Source organism: Octopus bimaculoides, chromosome 4 (genome assembly GCF_046866305.1).
Source record: "Octopus bimaculoides isolate indiv1 chromosome 4, ASM4686630v1, whole genome shotgun sequence".
Classification (NCBI taxonomy): Eukaryota; Metazoa; Mollusca; class Cephalopoda; order Octopoda; family Octopodidae; genus Octopus; species Octopus bimaculoides.
The window spans coordinates 78,096,522-78,104,568 of NC_142931.1; positions in this window are offsets into that span (position 1 = coordinate 78,096,522).

The following is an 8,047-nucleotide window of genomic DNA, read 5'->3' on the forward strand; positions in this document are numbered from 1 at the left end:
TTTGCATGTAACCAAGTCCTCACGTTGTTGCTTTTTTTCATGTTCTTCTTCGTTTTTTTTTTTTTGGATTAACTATATATATATATATATATATATATATATATATATATATATATATATATATATGCGTATAAGAAGGGAAGACCACTAAGTGGACATCCGATAGATGCTAGAAAGAGGTCATCAACGACCCAACCACAAAGAAAAATAATGTTCTCCAGAAAAAAAATTCAGCAAACACCAGTCATCCCTTCTTATACGCATGTAATACAATTTTTCTGAATTATCAGATTTTTTATATGCTAGACCACTGGTTTTAAATTGAAATTCATATACAATTTATCACCCTCAGTATATACATACATATATGTGTGTGTGTGTGTGTATGTGTGTGTTTGTGTCTGTGTTCCTTCCTCGCAGCAGATTAACAACTAGTGTTGGTTTGTTAACGTCCCCGTAACACAGTGATTCGTCAAAAGACTGATAGAATAAGTACTGGGGCGATTTGTTCGACTAAACCATTCAAAGCGGTGTCCAAGTATGGCCGCAGTCGAAATTCTGAAACAAGTAAATGTAAAAGAAATCTACAGTGAGAAAGTTCAAATCAAGAAGCGCGTTCATAAAGTCAGTTTATCTCTAAACAAAAAAAAAAAAAATTCATATTTTTTTTTTTAGTTCTTAATTAGAAACTTACTATAATCCCATTTATTTTAAAAACTGCAAATAGAAATTTTTTGCTTCCAGCTATGTAGGATTTTATGCGTGAGTGAATCTGTGTGTGTGTGTGTGTGCTCGCGCGCGCAGGCACTAATGTCTGCACTTAGATATTTAGAATAAACAAAATAGGACAGTTGACCTTCATGCCACCGGCGAAAGTCAGAAAAGAGAAATATACATCAACAGCAATCGCAGATATATAGTAATATAGAATATAGCATGCATGTATGCATGGGGGGGGGGGGTTGCCACTCACCCTCCACACATACGTATGTGTATATATATATATATATATATATATATATATATATATATATACAATTTTCCAGCAAAAATTGGTATCTTGTTGTGCCACTGTATCCTATATATCTGTGTGTGTGTGTGTGTGTGTAATTCCTGCTGTTGTTATTATCGAGCAAGAATATAATTAACACTGACTTGGAAGTTTCTGATAGCTAAACCATGGCCCGACGATGGCTTGGCTGGGCGAAACTTCGAAGTCACTGTCAATAATATCCTTGTTTAAGAATGATACATCTGTAGTCTACGAGAGTGTATGCTAAAGTATCAGATTAATGTGAATTTTTTTTTTTTATTAAACTGAACATAAACACAAGCATTTATATATATATATATATATATATATAGATATATATATATATATATAGATATATATATATATATATATATTATGTGTGTGTGCCAGTGTGCCAGTGTGTTTGTGTGTGTGTGTGTGCCAGTGTGCGTGTGTGTGCCAGTGTGCGTGTGTGTTTATGTGTGTGTGTGTACGTGCGTGCGCACGTGTGTTTGTGTATATATACATATACACTAAATGTGTGTGTAAACTAAAATGCTGAAACAGTATGTTCGTGAATAAATTTGCAGGCGTACGTTTAATAAGCTTTTTTTTTTTCTTTTTCTTTTGCAAACAAACCCATTGAAGAATGAAGAATAACTCACTTGGGTCTATCGGTGATTACCAGCTAATTAATCAATGCCAATGGTAAACGCTATACAGATAAAAGAATTGCTTGATATCAACTTCGAGCGAACAGTCTCAGAAGCGATTTAGATAAACAGTGAAGCAGGTTGATGAAAATACAAAAAAAAAAGAAATAAAAATAAAACTGACGATCATACTGGTTTAGAATTCGTGCTAGGAGAATAAAACTTGGTTTAATGAAGTAATATAGTTTATACCAAGTGTTGAGTACTTCCTTGCTCTTCCGTTCACAAACTGTAGCATTTGAAAGACTGAATACATACATACGTACGAAAAGTCAAAAATTAGCTGCAATCTCGCCAAAACTTCCTTAAGGTTGTCCACACTGTCTTCAGGGCTCGCATGCTAAGATCTGGTATTCTTGTGGTCTTACGTAATCGAGGTTTGACCTGAACCGATCCAGTTTTCATTCTTGTGTTTCAGATTAAACATGGCCATTTCGTTGGGTGTTTGTACCAAGGAAAAACAGATTGGTGATCTGATTTCTCTAGATGAAAGACATGACAGGGGTTAAAATTCATCGCAGGCTTTCAGTACAATACAAAGACAGCACTCTACCGCGGAGATGTGTATATGAGTTGAATGAGACGCTTAAAAACTGCCGGGCAAGCGTGTAGCGTGGGAGCAATATATTCATCAACCTCCGCTACTAACGTGAATATTCAGCAAGATTGAGAGATGGTTCTGGCGAACCGATGAGTGACGATCGATGAGGTGGCATGTTCTTTACAAATTAGTCATGGCTCTGCATACGAAATCATCCGCAAGCTTTGTTTACGCAATATCTGTGTCGATGAGTGCCAAGAGAGCTTATTGAAACGCATAAACGCAATCGTGTGAAGATTTGTCAACGCTTAATCGACCACTACAACGATGAAATCTGTTTGGAGAGATTTGTCACAGGAGATAAGATCTGGATTCATCACTTTGAGACAGAATCCAAAAGGTAGAGTATTGAGTGGAAACACCCGGAATCACAAACGAGAAAGAAATTCAAGACTTAATTTTCCACAGAAAATGTGATACTAACCAGTTTGAGGACATAAAAGAGCTTATACTGAAGCATTGCCTGAAAAAGAGATCTACAGTTACCAGTGTAGGTTACAGTTAAATACTGGCACACAAATTGAAACCAGTAATTCGCACTAAACGCCGATGTCTATTGTTGCACGACAACGCATGCTCAAATACGGCTGCTCACACTGTTGAAGCCAATGAAAAATTAGGTTTCCAATTCAGATCTCTCCGCTTCCGACTATCTTCTGCTTGGAGCGCTCAAACAACATTTACAAAGTTGTCGATTTGCAATGGACGAAGAAGCGCAGGAAGCGGTTCATAAATGACTTCGCGACCATCCGGAAATTTTCTCCGATGGTATAAGCAAGCTTGTGGACCGCTGAAAAAAGTGCAAGGAGATTACGTCAGAAGATGATATAATTGCTCAACCCTGCTTTTGTTTTAATAAATTAGAGAAACAAGTGTGCATATAATCTTTGACTTACCCTCGTATATGCATATATGTATATATATATATGAGTGTGTGTGTGTATATGTGTGTGTGTGTGTATGTGTCTGTGTGTCTGTGTATGTTTGTGTGTATGTATACAGACATACATATATAAATATATTTAGATATATATATATATATATTTGTGCGCTTGTTGACATGCATTTATGTATAGATGTTTAAATATATGTCATGTGCGTGTGCATGCATGCATGCACATAGACGTGGTTGAGTATGTGCGGGAGTGTTGATATATATGTACATATTAGTACGTGAAGTAGAGTGAAAACGACGACAGTGTTAATGCGGATATCAATTAAGAATAAAGAGTCATTGATAACTGAAATTCATTAGGTATTGTTCCTTATCCCAGGGTCAGCCTTAACCGAGTAGTTTCTTGATCAAATTACATTCCAGCAAAGTCAATGTGTGTCTAGTTTTATAAACAGTTCAAAAGTGCAAAGCAAAAAATCATTGTGTAATGTATTTCGTTAGTGAGAAATGAAACAAGAAATATTAGTATTTTGTATCCCTTTCCTGGGGGAGAAACTTGAAACTTGGACAGACTTCTTAAACATTTGCACAGCCTCTCTGCCTTGTGATATGCCAGTTTATTCCGCTTTTTGTTTTCTAATTGCCGATGAAAGCCGCTGCCTCTCGATTTACATTTCACTGTACCGAAGAATAATTTTCCATTACTTTCTGAGTTCAAATTCTGCCGAGGTCGACTTTGCATTTCATCCTTTTGGGGTCCATAAAATAAGTACCAGTGAAGTACTTGGGTAGATGGTATCGACCTGATTATTTCCCTGACATTGTTGGCCTTGCGTCAAAATTCGAAACAATTTTGTTTCTCATTTCAAGATGGTATGAGGTTTAGGGATGTCATTTGGTTCCTTCTAATGAAAGCAGACTGTCCAATGATATTAGAGGCTGTTTTGTTTGGTGTGAAGAAAAAATTAGGGATGCTGCTGTGTGCTGAGAATGGAAGGAGTCTATGCCGGAGAAAGATTAGGAAACATAAGAAGACATGATAACGTCACATAGCAAATGGTGAGAATCAGCGTTGCGATGTCAAATGATTGTGACGTCTTCAATTGATTTCATCATAAAGAAATACGTTAAAAACGATAATTATGATGATGATCATATACATACATATACATACATACACACACGCGCATATATATATATATATATATATATATATATATATATATATATATATATATATATATATATATATATATATATATATATATATATATGCATGCGCGTGTGTATGTATGTGTCTGTGCTCAACCATTTTGCGGCCATACATATGTCTATATAAACCCGATAGGTTTCAAACTTCACTTACATCAGCATCGTTCACTAAGATCTCTCACAATTGCTTCGATACTAAAACCACGTTTGTGAAGCTAGTTTCATATTTACACGATCATAAATGCACACACACACACACACACACACACACAGCCATATACAAACAAATACACACACACATATATATATACATATTTACGTGTGAGGTATACACACAAACTCGTATATTCTGTATAACACATTACATATATATATATATATATATATATATATATATATATATATATATATATATAAGATTGACCAGTGACCGGTCTGTCAAAATGCTAGAAGAAGCTCACTTAAAAGATTCTCAAATACGGATTCAGCGGAGCAAAAACAGGCGGGCTAGACCATGGTATTAAATTGATATTAATTAATATCGAATTTTTACCATATTATGTTAATTATATATATATATATATATATATATATATATATATATATATATATATAATAATATATATTTATATGCTTATATAAATATGTGTGTGTGTGTGTGTGTGTGTGTGTGTGTGTGTGTAGGCATTATAGATGATGCAGCTCTACACAGTAGATTCATGAGAATTTGTATAACATTTGCATTTGAACATTTTCAGATCGACCTCAGCAACCAGCGGTGAATATATTTTATGTCTTAAATATTATTTTTCTTCATTTTTGTCTGTTTTACTGTACATTTTAGAAGGATCTTTCAAACCGAATATGATTAATAAAAAAATTAAATTGTATTGTCATGGATTTCAAATTTCTGTTCAAATTACATACACTGTTTCGAATAAAGATCACCGATTGTTTTAATCATGAGTAATCCTGCGACCAACCGACTTCCGACACTACACCAACTTGAATTGGATTGACTATGTTCAGTCCACTGCAGGACGAAGTCTTCAGCAAGTTCTCTCCATCAACTACGGTCTGATGTGGAAGCCATGAATTTGATATTGAGATCATATTGGTTTGATGAGTCTACTCTGCCACGCTGGTTCGACGTGGTTTGGGAGAGAGGTGCCATTTTTTTTTTATACTTTTACCCAGGAGCAGTCAAGACGAACTTAAGGTAATGTATATTTTTTAGGTTTTCAACAGACTGACTGACTACTTTAAAAATCTCAATGAATGCATCTCAAAACGATACATTTCCGATAGATTGCCTTTTTGTTGCAGGGCCTTAAACTGTGATATAACTTTTGCGGAAACAGAGATTGCGGTTGACAAAACGCTCTAGCGTTGTATCATCCACATTTGAATTCTAAAATTTTCAAATTGGTTTCGACAACTAACGGTTTATACTTTTTTTTTTGTAACACCTTTATTATTATATTTTCATTCTCTGTTTCTGTTTCACCGTATAATTTGTAAAGGTAAATTTAAATCGAAATATTTGCAGGGAAAAAAGGAATAAATTGTTATTTTATTAAATTTACAATTTTATAGCTTTATAATTTTAGTCAAATACATACATATATACATACATACACACATACCTATACATATACACATGTGTGTGTGTGTGTGTGTGTGTGTGTTTGTATGCGTGTATCGACCATATACGAGGTCAAATGTTTAGAGCTTTTAACTTACCTTTTACGATAAGACTGATATTACCAAAATATTATGCAATATTTATATAAATCAAATTATAGAAAAGTACGAATGAAGAAACAAAAAAAAAATATTGAAGCAAAAATTTAGCTTTGAGAAATAATATGGGGAATTTGATGTTTAACAGATTTGCCTACTTTACCGTAGAAAGGAAAAGTAATATTGAATTTATTGACTAATTTAATCAATGTTTTATGGAGCTTAAATTGTGCTATTTGATATCTATGTCTAGTTATTGCATAATAATTTGAAAAATTTTGTAATGTACATTTTTATGCATAAATAATAATTGGAAAAAATCGCATATATTTCAAAACTAATTTTCATGTCGACACATCACTGAGAAACGGAAAATTAAAATGAGAGATAACCGTTGTTATGGTGTACCTGGAAAAAAATTTGCCTTTCAGTAAAGGTCCAAACAGATTCAAGTTTTTGACCGATAAATCAACAATTTTAATTAAGTTTATTTATCTATCATTATTTATGGGAATATTAACATAGTTTATTAGAGTGATAGTACTACTATTTTATTTTTAAATGTAGTTAATTTCTTTTTATACTAGAAAATTATGCTTACTGACATTACCCGTTAATTATGGAAATCACTTTAAGGATGCTTTATTACGCATAAATCAAATCCTAAATGGTGCTAAATCACAAGCTAAAGTATGTTTAAGGGGAAAAGTAAATTTTCCAAAGATAAGCAAACCAGAGAGCTAGACCCAGTCAAAGAGTACAGTGTTAAACAGAAGGGATACGGACGCTCTCCTTCATACCACTACAGCCCGCAATGTGCCACAATTCATTACCTCTCTGACTATATAAGACAACATACTCGACCTGGTCTTCATCACCAACACCACTAATATCGTTATTATCCGTAATGTTTTCAGGACAAACAACAGGTATTTCTGGTCACAACATGATACGGTTATCTGTGTATAATTCTATACGGGTACCGTACAAAAGTAACAACATTAAATAGCATGACCCACATCGCATGAAATTGAATTTCAGGTACCCAACTTCAGAGAAAAAGAAACAAATTGGTTTCAGCATACTGGAAACCTCGAAGTGCTCTCACATCACTTAACAACATTGCATCATATTTCTTTTTCGTTTTACTTTAATAAGCCTTGCTTTATTCAACAGAAATTTGAAATTAAAAGACTCCGTAGCATTCAAATGGTATCTGAACAAATTACTCCAAATAATACCAGACACCTTAGTCGAGTGGCTTTTAGTGATGTTAGATCGTGATAGTCATACATGGTCTGGACCAATAATATACAAAACATGTCTAAATCATCTAAAGGATATGTATATATGTGTGCGCGGAGGGAGAGAGAGAGAGAGGGAGAGGGGAGGAAGAGAGGGTGAAAAAGATTAAATTTATAAATATATATATATATATATATATATATATATATGTGTGTGTGTGTGTGTGTGTGTGTGTAAGAAAAGGAGAAGTGTTGGTTTGGTATTGATCAATGTCGACTTGTATCAATTTAAAGGAGTGCTTAGGGTATAAAGAGTTGAATGTAGTCTTTAATCTAATTAAGATATCCTTGCCACTTCTGAGGTTCAACTCGCTATGAAGCATATGTATATGTGTGTGTGTGTGTGTGTGTGTGCGTGTGCGTGTGCGGTGTGTGTGTGTGTGTGTGTGTGTGTGTGTGTGTGTGTGTGTGTGTGTGTGTGTACAAGAGTTACGGAATGGAGTATGAGAAATCCAGGTTACATGTTTCTGACCCCGTCGGACTCTACCTACTTAACAGTCTCCATGAACAATTTCCCAAAATCTCCAGTGGTCTATACAGAGATGACGCTCTGTTCACTACCCCCCA